The 15,291-nt window shown below is 38.7% G+C and overlaps 1 long non-coding RNA gene across 1 annotated transcript in view; it reads right to left on the bottom strand.

The window, feature by feature from the left end:
- LOC144616394 (uncharacterized) overlaps positions 1 to 15,291 on the bottom strand; it is a 397,874-nt gene that overhangs the window by 349,271 nt on the left and 33,312 nt on the right. The window contains exons 2-3 of the long non-coding RNA XR_013555667.1: positions 11,564 to 11,660; positions 10,831 to 10,946 (exon numbers count right to left, since the gene is read on the bottom strand). This is a non-coding gene — a long non-coding RNA (uncharacterized LOC144616394). The remainder of the gene's footprint in view (positions 1 to 10,830; positions 10,947 to 11,563; positions 11,661 to 15,291) is intronic.

Below are 15,291 nucleotides of genomic sequence, written 5' to 3'. Positions count from 1 at the left end.
GGAGGCCTCACTAAGAAGATGATGACATTGAGACATGAACTAAAGGAGTGAGCAGTGAGGACTTGTGGTGAAAGAGCTTACAGATGGAGACAGCAGCCAGTACCATAGATGTGCAGTGGAAGAATGCCTCATGTTCAAGAAAAGCAAAGAAAAGAAAAGAATGCCTCATGTTCAAGAAAATCAAAGAAAAATGCCTCATGTTCAAGAAAAGTTCATGTTCCCACTCTGTATTTTAAATCCCCTCTTGTTCCCTACAAGTGTTCATTAATCCTGTCAAGTGCAATAGCTTTGGGTTTGGGAAATAGAGGGATAGTAGCAGCAGATAGACTGGACTGAGCTAGGGGAGAAGTGGAAAGAGATAGGGTCTCACTGAAATACTGGGCTTGGAGCATGAACCATACAGGGCTGTCCAGTCTTTGATTTTTACTGAAAGGGTTGGGAGCACACTGAAGGGATTTGGACAAACAGCCCATCATTTCACTAATTTTTCTCTTAGTCCCTTCCTCTATTGTTTTCCACAGTTTTCCACTATGATAACAATTAGATGTTAATGCCTTCTCACCTAAAGCACACTTTCACTACAGAGAAGGGGGCACCCAAAAAATTCAACTTACACACAGTTGAGTTTTTGAGGCAATACCTATTTCTTCCCTGTTCACATCCCTTAAAAGATCTGGGTCTCCCTGACATAGAAAACAAGGCAGGGATAGGAAAAACTCACATGCTTATAGGCAGTGGGGGATATAGTCTTTCCCTGCACATGCAAATTCTAGAATTTCCTGCATCCCTCTATCACAGGACAAGGCACATCTGAACTTTAATATATTAAACATATTTCAACTAGTTTTTCTTCCTCATGAATTTAGTTTACACAATGGAAATATATTTCAAGCTATACAACAGTTATAAATGTAGACTGGAATGGACTCTTAAAATTTTTCCTTATATGAACAAGTTCAAATATAAAAACAGTACATGTTATAAATTCTGAGATCAGCAACTTGTCTATACTTTGTGCAGTTTGACAGACAGGACTCATAATTTAGTCCAGTCACGCCTTTACTGAGTAAATATAGATCTATCACTGACATGATTACGCTGTCTTCATTTTCCCCCCACCTTGGTCATGGATTTGATGTTTTTACCATTAGCATTTAGAGATAGTGGAACACATAATACATTAAAGATTTGGTGATGGAGAAAAAGGTGGAGGAATCACTTCATCTGCTTCAGGAATGTGTCATTCTGAACCCCGAAGCTGATCCTGTTTGGTTTTAATGAGGTATCATCTCCTATATTTTATATTATTTTGAAAATACTAACAGCTGCGATGGAAAAGAGTTCCAAAAACGTGGTGAGGAGAGGAAGTTGTCTGACGCAAGTAGAGAAGGGCTCTCATGCATCCTTTTTCACACTCTTCCTTTAGACAAATTCAAAAATCCACCACCATCACTCCCAACTTTGTCCACCTGGAACACAGCACTCATCATCAAGATTCAACTCAAGCATGACCTACTCAATGAAGAACTTTCTTCCTCTACTCCTCCCCTCATCCCTCTCACAAGTGACCATGCACTCATTATATCCTACATGTGTTTTTATTACTGTGTAAAAGACACTATGTGCTTTATAACTTTGTTTCTCCTTTTAGACTGGAAGCGATGTAAAGGCAGGGACCACAATTTAATCATGTTTTTATCCAAGTTCAATTCCTAACACATATAGGACTTAAAAAATATTGTTAACAGTTCAATCTTGTCATACTCACTAGGCACAACATTATACCATGCAAGAACAAAGCCTATGATTTAGGAAAGGCCATTCTTCTTTCTTAGAGGTAGCATCATTACATAACAGGGCCATCACTAGTGGCAGCATAGTTTGGTATATAAAGAGAAATGGGATCATTGGCATTTAAATACTTCTCAATTTCAGCACTATGTTGCAAAGCATTTATTTAATAGAGATTTTTCTCAGATTGTCCCTGGTGCACCATCACTGAACAACCTACTTTCAAACTGTTGCTTTGTGTGAGAGAAACCACTTTGCTGACCCTTGTTTAGTCATGGGCATGGAATGGATGTACCTAACCTCTGTTGTCAGTGAAGCCCTGACTTCTGAAACATCCAAATGCCCATAGTTTGGAACAGGATTTATGTATACTATATTCTATTTTTTAAAAAATATTATCAGTTGCCTTCTTAGAGGGTAGCATGACACTGCTGGAATAAAACATTCAATAATGGTTTTTGCTTCCTCTTACAGGCCCAGAGATAGGGATTGGAGCTCTCTGTTCTACGAGGAGAGGGCCTAAGAAAGGAACTATGGACCAGAGCACCATATGTGGCAATTGTGGTCAGAGGCAAGAAGGGGGAGAAACCAAAGGGATCCTCTGAAAGGCAGTACATAGACTGATAGTGATTGTTTAAAAGCATTTTCCCACTCTGTATTTTAAATCCCCTCTTGTTCCCTACAAGTGTTCATTAATCCTGTCAAGTGCAATAGCTTTGGGTTTGGGAAATAGAGGGATAGTAGCAGCAGCCTAGAAAAGAATAATGAGATAGTTGGTGGAGTGTGGTATAGGAGCAGTGTCCTGGGTAAGAAGTGACAAGCAGAAGCCATAATAGCTTTATGTAGCAGTGAGACATTCACTAGGGATGCTCAGAAATATTCAAGGACTTGCTTCAGTCTGGAAGGCTGGGAGCTCAGCTCAGTTTGAGTCTCCAAAGAAGGAAGGAGCCTTGAAAAACTGGCAGGACTAGGGGCACCGGGATTACAAACAAATGGCTTTTCTCAAAGTATAAGGTAAGACTAAAATAGGTATATGTTATAATATGTCTCCCCCGAGGAGCAAAGGGTTTCCAGTGAAAATTCCATAACCTTTCTTTCTTTACTCCTACGCCTAATAAAAGGCCTCCTAGACTTAAAAAGCTTCAAAGACCCACAGGTGCCTCAGGGAAGCCGCAGGTCTAGGCAGAAGAGAAGGCAAATAAGGAAGGAGGGGGACACAGGGACACAGAAGGAAGAAGAAGGAACAAAGGGAGAAACGGACGAGTTCCCCTGGGGAGACAGAATTCTTCCAGGAACTCTCAGCAGCTTGGATTAAGAACAGAGGTGATAGTTGGAAAGAACAGGAAGCATGGCACCAGCACTGACCAAGCGGGACAAAGAACCAATCAAACAGACCAAGTGGCAAGCAGGGGAGCCGGCAGGAAGGCCTCGCCATGCTTGCTGGCTGACTGTCAGAAGTGAGTCCTACAGTCACCAGTGGTCTCCAGTCATTTCTGCATATTGGCCCAGATGCCAACACCCTAATCGGAGGGACTGCCTGGTAATAAAAGAGCATCTTATCTGTGGCAAAGAATTTTGTTTAATGTTTTTATTTATTTTGAGAGAGAGAGAGAGAGAGAGAGAGAGAGAGATAGAGAGAGAAAGTGAGCCAGCAGGGGAAGGACAGAGAAAGACACAGAGAGAGAGAATCCCAAGCAGGCTCTGCGCTGGGGCTTGAACCCACGAACCGTGACCTGAGCCAAAATCAAGAGTGGATGCTTAACCGACTGAGCCACCCAGGCGTCCCTGTGGTGAAGAATTTTTCTGAAGGTGGGTTTGTGCATGGTTGGTAAGGAATGCTCCTATTTGATCAGTCTCCTTCCCCCATGTGCCCTTTTTTTCCTCCCCACTACTTTGCTGGGCTCAAGTATGAGCTATTTTTCCTCTCCTCCTACTTTGTCAGTGTGTTCTGCAGCGTGCACTCAGCTCTTTGGAATTCTGTGGGTGGCAGGGGTTTTCTCCGCCATTTCTTGCGCTCAGTGATGTGGAAAGGGAAGAAGTATGAACTCTGACACTTTCTTTTTGTGAACATTTTGATGACAGGACACGTGATAGTCAGAAATCTTAAGGTGAGTGGCAGAGATCTGGAAGACACCTTATTTATTGCCGGCAGCAGGTCCTTTCTCAGATCATCATAAAACGCTGGCAGGTTCCCAACAGCCCAATTTGGAGAGGAGCCTGTTTTATTCAAGCCCCAAATAGAATAAGCTATGCAATGGTTCACTGCATAAATGCTCATTCTCTCCCGTCTCTAAGCCTTAGGTCTGTCTCTCCTGCACCCTAGTCATCTTTGCTATTTCTCTTTCATTAAATTCCTTTGAAGTGGTGGATTATTTTTTCTGTCTTTGAAAATTCCTTCTGGCTAGTGGATTTCAGAAGTCCAAGTGCTTTAAACTTTTCCCTCCTCTTTTGAATTAATACTGTACTCCCCATTTTTTTCTTTCCACTTTTGGGGACCAACTACTGTGTTGTTTTATATTACATTTTCATTTTACAACTGTTTGAAAATGGAACTCATGCCATGCACGTGAATATTTTGCCTCCTCTTAGCTGATTTAATCAGCATGGATACCATTATTCATGCAATTGCATGAATAATTTATTTCACTGTTGTAAAAGTTTAATAAAAGTTTTCTTGTCTTTATCAAATACCATGTTACCCTTTGTTCATTTTATAGCAGCAAGATAATCAGAATACAAAGCAGCTCGCATCAAAAAGCAGTGAATGGCATGGACTACATTCAAACTCTCGTGTATATACTTTTTGCCATTTTACCTAAGATTAAATAAGAATTTATATATGGAGAAAATGTGGTAGCTATATAAATTTAAGCATGACCAACACTAACCTATCAGTGCCACTTACAGATCAGAAAAAAATTACAGTTACATTATTACAACTGAGATGCATTTGTACTATTTAGCAGAACACATGATTCTTACCCATGTGCATGTGTGTGATCTTCTACCCACTCTATAACACTCTATTAATGATGAATTCCTAATCCAGGATGATCGTTACATCTTTCGTAGAGGCACTAGAAACAAATACTTGTTCACAGTTAATTTTTTTGTTAAACTCCCAGATTGGCTGCTTTCACCCAGTGAAATTACTCTATAGATTTAAAGTATATCAATATTTACATATCTTCCTTTAATGGTACCATGGCAGGCTTTATGAACAAGAGCCATCAACATTTATATCTACATGTTAGTAATGTCACATTATTACCAAATTGTGGATACAGAAATTTCAATTATGCTCTTTTCATGTAGTTTAGGTATAAAATTCTTAAAAGTTATAAATTAATTCAAGATCACTCTGAAAAATCCAAAAAGCTATTTATCTGATAAAGGATGAAAGTATGTATGATATAACTATAGAAAAAAAAAAAAAAAAGATTGGTCACAGTCCAGAAAATGCTGATTTGCTGACCCAAGTCCACAATATCTTATCTTAAATTCTTGGAGCCAGGATGTGTTTTAGAAATTGGAATTGGAGGGATTTTAGAAAGGTAAGATAATACATATACACTATATCACGTAACATCACCTGGTGGCGGGGAGCCTAGAGCAGTACCCAACAATAAAATGTTTAGTATTTCCTAAGCCAAACTTATAAATTATCATTCCATGTAGGTTAATTAATGACTATAAACATTTTTGTGTCAGTTCACATAAGGTTTTGTTGTCAGATGAGTTCAGATCAGGTCAGGTTTTGCTACAAATTAGCCACTTCAGCTTTTTCAGATTGTGGATTTGTACCTACATATTAATAAACACTTAGGAGCATCAGCATGGTATGGGTACTGTGCTAGATGCTGTACCTAAAATCAAATATGACAAAGTCACTTCCCCTAAAAAGTATACAATCTACTTCATGAGACACTTAAGCAAACCAGTGTTTAGATGTTTGCATTGGATGCTAAGGAAAAAGAAAAAAAGAGCATCTAAGATGACACTAAGAAATCAACGTAAGTTCTTAAAGAAGTTTCTATCTCTAATCCTGTAAGAAATATCCTTCAGGAATAAATATATGTCAGTATTTTAAACATTTCCAGAAGAACTGTACTTCTATATTTGCTTTAGGAACCAAGCCATAAACATAGTATCCAATTCATACACCCCAAAATTCCCTATTGGTAAACTTTTACCAGATTATGCCACAGGAAGAAATAACTTCTAGATTTTTATGGTTTACAACAAAAATTGTTTATTTTTGAGGCGCCTGGGTGGCTCAGCTGGTTAAGTCTCCGACTTCGGCTCAATTCATGATCTCGCGGTCCGTGAGTGCCAGCCCCACGTTGGACTCTGTCCTGACAGCTCAGAGCCTGGAGCCTGCTTCAGATTCTGGATCTCCCTCTTTATCTGCCCCTCCCCAGCTCATGTTCTGTCTCTGTCTCTGTCTCTGTCTCTGTCTCTCTCAAAAATTAATAATTAAAAAAAATTTTAATTGTTTATTTCTTGTTCATGTTACATATAATTTGTTCCATGTGTCTTCTTTTTTTCTGAGATATAGGCTGAAGGATTAGTACCTGGGATACTTGGGACATTGCTACTCTTAGAGGAGGGGGAAGAGAATAATGGCACTACCATGCAACGGTTCTCAGTACATCTGCCCAGAACTGGCACATGACATTGTTATCATATTTCCCTGGCCAAAGGAAGTTAAACATGGTAAAACCTGAAATCAGGGGAGCATAATCTGCCCACATGGATGGCTCATAGTAGTACCCTATAAGGAGCAGGTATTAAATTTTGACATTAATACAACCTACCACACTTGGCTTCTTCATTCTATGGTCCATGTCCTTTGACCAGGTTCCTGTCTCTTTGAGTCAGTAGCAAGGTCTCTCTCTGTATTGAACAAGTGGTAAATCAACTTCTCAACTAGTGAGAAGACCAACCCTATCAAATGAGAAATGTGTCTCATGTAGAGAGAATGGACAGTCCGGCATGATAGAGACTGATGAATAGATTAAAGAGTGTAAGAATTAGGAACTTCAGAAAGTATATTGCTAAACAATAAACAATTGGGCTCTTGGCAATGGGCAAAAAGGTCTATCATCTTTAGGTAATAGGTCAACAACAACAACAACAACAACAAAACAAGGAAAGAGACCAAACATTTTTGAAACAATTTCAATAATTTAACTAAAAACTAAAATACTTCTGCACACAGCTATTTCAAATATCTTCTTTAGAAAATGAAATGCACTATGATCATTTAGAAAAATTAAATCTAGGAAATTCATGCACATATTTGATAACCTAGAAACATTTGTTTCTAATCATGTGTCAACTGAATAAAGAGCATAAAATAAAATACAAAGATGTAATACAGAAGATTAATCATCTATTTGAAAGATCAACACATGATAATTTAATGATATTTTGTTTGTGGAATATGCAATGATCCTTGAAAGAAATAGGAACAGTTTTACAAAAGATAATAAAACTAGTAAATACATTGCTCTCATTTATGTAAACATAGTATCTCATTTTAGTATTGTTATGATCATAGAATTACAAGACATTGTAGAGGTCCCAGAGGAGAAGCAGAAAAAATGATTAAACATCAAAATGTCTGTGTATTTAAAATATTATATATATATACGTGTGTGTATGTGTGTGTACATATATATATACATGTATGTATACATACATATATATATATATATATATATATATATATATATAAAATCATGAGACCACTTCTTTCATTTTAATAAAGAGAACAAGAAGACAAATTATAAAATTATGGTTTTGGGTTTTTTTTGATTAGAGAGTTGAAGATAAAAAGAAATACAAATGGATTAAATTCCCAAAATGGAAGAACCCTTCCTAGGAGAGAAGAAACCCAAAACCATGGGCACAGGAGGTGGAGCAAACCCACTGTAGACAGAGGTAAGGAGAAACTAGCCAAAATTTTAACAACTTTTTTTATAGCCAAGGTGGCTGTCATGAAGGAGGTCCTGTGAGAGTGTGCTCAATCACCAAATTTATCCTAATTTTATCAGAGCTTTCCCTGAACACATGTATAGCCAGCTGAAGGATGGAAGCTGAGTGGAAAGCAGGGAAAGATTGCTGTAACTCAAAGCCTTACAGAATGCACACGGTAGTGCTCTAAAGCCTGCGGACAAGGAAAGAAGGTAAGAGAGATTTCTTGAAAAGATGGATCTAGTACACAGCAACTAAAACCTGGGTGTGCATGACAGCAGAGCTGAGAAACATCATCCCCTGAGTCACTCACAGCCCTTACTTGAGTGCAAGGCATTGGCGTGCCAAAAGCTAAGACCACAGCAGCAATGTAGAAATAGTCTGTGAAGCTCAGAAAGTCAGGAGAGAGCCAAAAGACCACCATAGGAACCAAAAAAAAAAATTGGAATGGCATGGAAAGATGGTTATTGAGCTGTAAAACATAAAGTTTACACTGGTGCTCAGATAAACTAGTCCCAATTCCTCTCCTAAAACATTTGAAACCTGTGGTGAACTACAGATGTTACAAAAGCTACAACCAGCCCCAGAGCTAGCTCAACTCCAGCTTAGACTGCTTCAGCTTCATCACTTGCAGCCTGCCACAGGCATGGGATTTCTTTTTTTTTTAATGTTTTTTTTTTATTTGAGAGAGAGAGAGAGAGGGAGAGAGAGAGAGAGAGAAAGAGAGACAGAGTGCAAGCAGGGGAGGGGCAGAGAGACAGAGACAGAATCTGATGCAGGCTCCAGGCACCTAGCTATCAGCACAGAGCCTGATGCAGGGCTCGAACTCGTGAACAGTGAAATCATGACCTGAGCCAAAGTTGGACGCCCAACCAACTGAGCCACCCAGGTGCCCCACGGGATTTCTTTTTCTTCAGTAAATAATATTTACAGTCCTTTTTATACAATTTCTGACATAAAATTAAAAAAATATATGTGGTATGCAAACACGCAGGGCAATGTCATCCATCAATACAATAAATAGTCAATACAAGTTAACCCACATGTGACCAAAATATTGGAATTAGCATATAAAAATTTAATATGCATACATTTTCAAAACGAATGGAAAAGGTGGTAGACAATATAGATGCAGATGGGGAACTTCATTTTAGTAGAATGCTAGAAACTTATTTTTAAAAAGAGGAAATCCTAGGATTTAAAAATACAGTGTCATAAATGTAGAATTTGTTCAATTTATTTTACAGTAGCCTAAAAAAAAGCAGAAGAAAGAATAAGTGAATCAGGAGTCAAATCAATAGAAATTATCCAAGTTAAAATAAAAGAAGAAAAAAAATTAAAGAACTGAGAAAAGCATCCAAAACCTGTGTTCAAATGTACATGTATTTGATTCTAAGAAGTAGAATAGGAAGAAAATAGAGCCAATATTTGAGAGGATAGTCAAGAAATGTCCAAAATTGATGAAAGAAATCAACCCACAGATCCTAGACAAAAAATGAAGTGGATCTCAAATAGGATAAATACAAAGTCAAACATCTGAAAAACAGAGAAGAGAAAATCTTAAAATCAGATACTCCTAGGAGACCTGGATGGCTCAGTCAGTTAAGTATCCTACTTTGGCTCAGGTCATGATCTCACGGTTGGTGAGTTTGAACCCCGCGTTGGGCTCTGTGCTGACAGCTCAGAGCCAGAGCCTGGAGCCTGCTTTGGATTCTGTGCCTCACAGGGGTATAGCTCAGGGGTAGAGCATTTCACTGGATTCTGTGCCTCCCTCTCTCTCTGTCCCTCTCCTGCTTGCACTCTGTCTCTCTCTCTCTCTCAAAAATAAATAAATGTTAAAAAAAAAAAAAAGGAGACACACGTACTCTCATCCCTACTCCCACACACAAATGCATGCTACATTCAGGGGAAAAATCCAGTAATATGTGTGGCAGACTTTTCATCAAAATCAAGGAAAGGTATAATGACAATGGCCTGACATCTTTAAAATGCTGAAGGAAAAAGAAAACTGTCAATTTAGAATTTTGTAACTTATGAAAATATCCTTCAAAAATTACAGTGACATAGATTTGTTCAGACATATAAAACTTGTTTGGCTCTAGCAGAAGGGCACTAAAAGAAATGTTGAAAGTTCTTTGTCTAGATGGATCAGAAAACACCCAGTGAAAAACGGGTCACAACTCAGGTAACATGGTCATCTGTTCAGATATTCAGTATCTACGAAGATTCAGTAGCAAGCCCAGGGCTATGTTTTAATAATGCATGATGAAGAGGATGCAAGTTTTCTTCAGCCTTTCTGTTGTGATTTTTCTACTCGACCTTAATACTAGTTCCATATCTCATCCTAACCTGCCATAAACACTTCAAGCATCATTGGATCTACTGGCTATAAGAGTTAAGTGGTAGAGCTACTTGTAATAAAACCTGACCTAGCTGAAGACTTTTTTTTTCCTCTGGAACATATTTCTTGCAAATATATCATGACAGTTGTAGTTGAAGCAAATAAAATACATATGATGAGTTATAACATACTATGAATTAATATAGGCTCAAAGACATTGAGTGACTATTTCTGCTTATCCTGTGAAGTCAGAATCTGAACTTAAGTTTCCCAATACCAAATCTATATTTGTTACAATTCTGCATTATAATGTGAGAACGATTTTTACTTCACCCTATGTACTAGGGACCCCAAATCTGCTTATTTTTATGGATAATGGACTTGTCAAACAATCCCAGAATCATGCCAATCAACATGTGTCAAGAATGCCTCAATCTATCTATTAAAATCATGGAAGGGTCTGAAGACACCCTTGCCAGAAACCATCCTGCCTTGTTTTGTATGCTTTGGGTATAGCTGTTCAATTTATTCAATACATCAAATCTTCCCTTTTTGGAAGATGCATCACAAATGCTGTCTCTACTGATAAAGCTCCTCTAATTGCCTCAGTGAGGGATTCTGTATCCCTTCTCAGGATTAAGTCCCTGCATCACTTACTGCCTATAACTCTTGGCATTTATAACATAGTATTCCATATTATGTATTTGAATAGATCCTACCTCAAAAATTTAAGATCCTGGAGGGCAGACACCGTGAGACAGTCTGTCATATTCTTTTTGCATTGCCTATAGGGCCCAGCATGGTGGTTTATACATGGCAATGGCTCAATATTTATCTGTTAGAAGAAACAGATAAGCAATTTCAAAAGACTGTAGTCCAAATTATTTACATAAGTGTCAAACTTTAATTTACTGGTTCTAAAACAGTCTTTTTCAAGCTTCACTGGGCAAGTCCTATTCTTGGTTTTCTAAGATTTAACATACCATGCAACCTACCCATCCCAATGATAATTTTCAAAATCCTATAGACTACTCAAATCTCATTTCAATTGTTAAGACTAAGGTTAAAGTAATTAAGTAAGCATCCATTCAATAGAAACAAACCAAAGAGATACCACCCAAATAAATAAAATGTATATTTAATCTGCTTCAGTAAAAAAATAGAACTCCATTACCTATGTACAGCTTGTTTTCAGTTTTAAAAGCTCGTAAGGTGGTTATATGAAAATAACTTCCATGACTATAAGGCAATTTTTTCTGCTCTCCTCTGACATACATGAATTACAGTGATAGACAATCATATATCATTAAACTAAAATCACATTTTTTTTTTTTGCTGGAAGAATAGGTGTGAGATGGCAGCTCACCTTCCAGCACTGTACTAGTTTAGATAACACCTGCTACAGTAACAAACCACCAAATCTTACTGGTGCAACACTTATTTCTCACTCACCCAAGAGTACACATAAACCTTTCTAGTCTGACAGTGACCCAGAAACTCAGCCTCCTTCCATCTTGTGCTTCTTCAACATATGGCTTTCAGGGTTCATCTGTAAATGAAGAGAACAAAAACGATTATATAAGGCAATCCAAACCCAATCTAAAGAAAAACGGGTTATCACTTCTTTTGTTTCTTCAGCCATTAGGAAATAAATTACTAGTGGACATTAATCACTAGCGTTCTAAAATTAGATATTTTGGATAAATTGAAAAACAATTCATGAATGGTAGCATAATTAATGTTGGTTTACTCTTTGTCCATATACTTGTCTCTGCTGCTTTGCCTTGATGAAAAACATACAGCTCTACTAAATAACTGATTTTATTTTTCTTTTGCCATTTTCAAATGCAGAAATAAGATTCTCTGTTGAAATTAATTTTTATGGTGTTCTATGAAAATAATTCCTTTCTGCTGAATTTAAAGGTCTTCTTTACTTTAATAATTCCACTTAAAATTTATAGTTCAAAATGTGATGTATCCCATGACAAATGTAACTTAAATTTACTTCATCTTATAATGGCTCCATTACAATAACTCAGTAAAATCTGGGTAGAAGATTAAAATATTATATACATTCTAGAACTTGTTAAGAAAATATGTAATATTTAAATATGTGACATATTGGAGAATAATAATTAAAATAATAAAAATATATTTTATAGCTTCCAGCCCAGCAGAGGGGGATAAAAGTTATAGAGTCATTGGACAATACACAAACACCCTACTCTATCTAGACACATGATAGCACTGCATTTCCCTGCCCATTTGAATCCAGGATGTCCAAGTGACTTCTTTTGACCAATGGCATAGGAGTGGGAGTGGCTTGTGTCACCTGTAGATGGCAGCTTTACGAGCCAAGTAGGTGTTTGGCATATTCTGTTTTCTCTGCTTCTCTTAGGAAGCATGTGTTGAGATGGATCCTGCATCAGCTTAGGTTTCTGAATGACTCAATAAGTCAACCCACAACGACCATGTAGAATGAATGAGAAATAACCTTGACTTGAAACCACCAAAAGTTTAGGCTTTGTTATTCCAATATCCCAAGATTTTCCTGACCAGCAGTCAAATTGAAACCATGGAAAGGGAAAGTTAAAGATAAAGAAAAAAGGCTGGCAAAACAATGCAACAGTAGGACTAAATATGTTATAAATCACAATAAAGGTAGGTAGATGAAACCTGCCTATTAAAAGATTTGTTGATTAAAAATTATATGCTTTTTTAAAACACACTTTGTAAGCACATGCATACACAGTGCATTAGTTCAGGTTTTCCAAGAAGCTAAGACAGGATTAAATGTATAGGAAATTTATTGGAGAAAATTCTTGTGAGGACAAAAGGGAAAGGTGGGAAATGAATGGGACCCTTCTGACTGATGTAGGTCTGAACCCTGTGAAGAACAGGGGGAAGAAAGTATAGGATAGGAAGGTCTTGTACCACAGTGCAGTTGCAATAAGTTTTTTGACACTCTAATCTGGAGTCCTTTAATCAAAGTCACCTGGTGGATGAGTCTACATGTCCCAGAAATGGGCCTGTATTAGTTCTCTTGATATGCTCAGACTTACACTAAGAAAAGTGTGGCCTCATCATGAATACGGGGTTGAATCCAGAATAGCAAAAGCTGGAGAAACTGGTCAATTATGCTTTCCGATCAGGAGATCTGAGGCATGCACTTTTGGCTACTATAAACAGACAATCATATACAAAAAGATGGGAAATTTCTAATAAGCTAAACCGAAGACAAAAGAAAGCATCATAAGAATAGTGGCTATCAGAGAAAATAGTTACCAGCTAAAAGCATTTAAAGGAATAAAGAAATAAAGTAATAATAAAAGAAATCTGTGATGGCCTTGCACTTGTCAATCCAGCTACATTGGAACTAGGCTTCCCAGAATTCCCTTCCCTGTATATTTCCAGTTTAGGGTTGGCCTCAATAGAAATTTGTATAACATTTGGAAGGAGGAAGTTAGGTAATAGCTATTTTGTGCTCTGCAGCTCAGTTGTAGTGCCCAGGAAAGCCCCTGTGCCAAGAGCTCCTCTGACTCCTGCTGGGTCTGGTCCTGAAGCTTCTTCAACTTCTGCATCATTATACACAGTTCTGTCCTTATACACAGTTCTGTAGCAAAAGGGCATTAGCTTCTTCTATAGGTCACCTGCATCATCAAAGGTCAAGGCTTGAAGGCAGTGAAATACAAACACAGATTCCGGTTTGTCCACCAAGTTTCTAGCTTATCCTCTCTGGTTCCATTTGTTTCTTGCTCTTAACAATTTCACATCCATTTTCCTTCTCGGGAGATCTCAGAGTTCTAGGAAAGATGGTGGAATACTATGGGTACAACTACATAACACCCACATCAGCGTAAATAACCCAGAAATGACCTGAAGACTGGAAGAACAGACTCCTCACAGCTAAATTTAGGGAAGAGGCCACATCAAAGAGGGTAGGAAGGGCAGAGACACTGTCAGGAGCTAAAGAGACCCACAGGGATTCTCTGCAGGAGGGAAGGATGCTGTGGATCCTGAGAGGGGAAAGAAACAGACCTCACACCAGGCACCCCAGCCATGGGGAACCCACATGGGGAAGATGAATCCCCATAACATTTGGCTCTGAAAACCAGAGGGGCATAATTTGTGAGTTCTTACAGTTAGTGGGGCTTGACACATGGAACTTTAAAAATCAGTAGACTTGATTCTGGGAGAGCCTGGAGGGCAAGAGGAAACTTAGTCTCTGCCTTTAAAGAGAGAGCACAACAAATAGCCTTGCTGAGATACAGCACAGAAACAGCACTTTGAAAAACACCTGGCCAATACAGGAAGGAGATTTATTTACTAACCTCAAAACATGTGCTACAGGGGCAGGGATAGTGGGGAAACTTCTCTAGGAACAAAGAAGCTGGCAGGCATCATTTCTCCCCCCCCCCCCCCCCCCCCCGCCAACCCCTGCCTTCAACACAAGAATACCTGCAGGAACCAGCACAATGCCAACACTCAAACCAACTTGCTAACACCCTGCACCCCACATCCACATTCTCCTACAGACCCGCCCCCTCTAATATGCCCTTGGCGGGAGCCCATCCAAACCAGTGCCACAAGCCTGGAAGTGTGCAAGCAGCCCCAACAGGTATCAGTACCACTCCAAACTGACTCCTGCCTTGAGGAGAGGGGATGATAACCACACACACCAGTCCAACTGTAGCCCCAGCAGTGTACTGGGTGCAAACACCTGTCCTGACCATAGGTCCTGCCCACCAAAAATGCTTCTCAGAGCACAAGACGGAGAAAGTGCCCTGCAGTTCAGTGCTACTTCATCTCTGGTAATGCCTGCATTGACTCTACTCAAGCACATGGCAGGACCAGCCTGGCCCACTAACAACACAGGGACCAAATTCTGCCCACAACAGGCAAAGAGCCACTGCAGATGAGTGGACTAAAGGCAAAAGGTGCACACAACACACATAGGAGACAGCCCTGAAGTTCCAGGTTCTGGTGAATAGGGGACACTGCAATGCAGGGCACTATAGGACTTCTTCTTCATAAGGCCACTACTTTCAAAAAGCAAGTGATGTAGCTGACTTTCTTAACACATAGAAATTATACAAAGACAGACAAAATGAGAAGACATGGGAATATGTCTCAAATGAAAGAACAGGAAAAAATCCCAGGAAAAGATCTAAATAAAACAG

Source organism: Panthera onca, chromosome B2 (genome assembly GCF_046562875.1).
Source record: "Panthera onca isolate mPanOnc1 chromosome B2, mPanOnc1 haplotype 2, whole genome shotgun sequence".
NCBI lineage: Eukaryota > Metazoa > Chordata > Mammalia > Carnivora > Felidae > Panthera > Panthera onca.
This window is presented reverse-complemented; position numbering and strand designations above follow the sequence as displayed.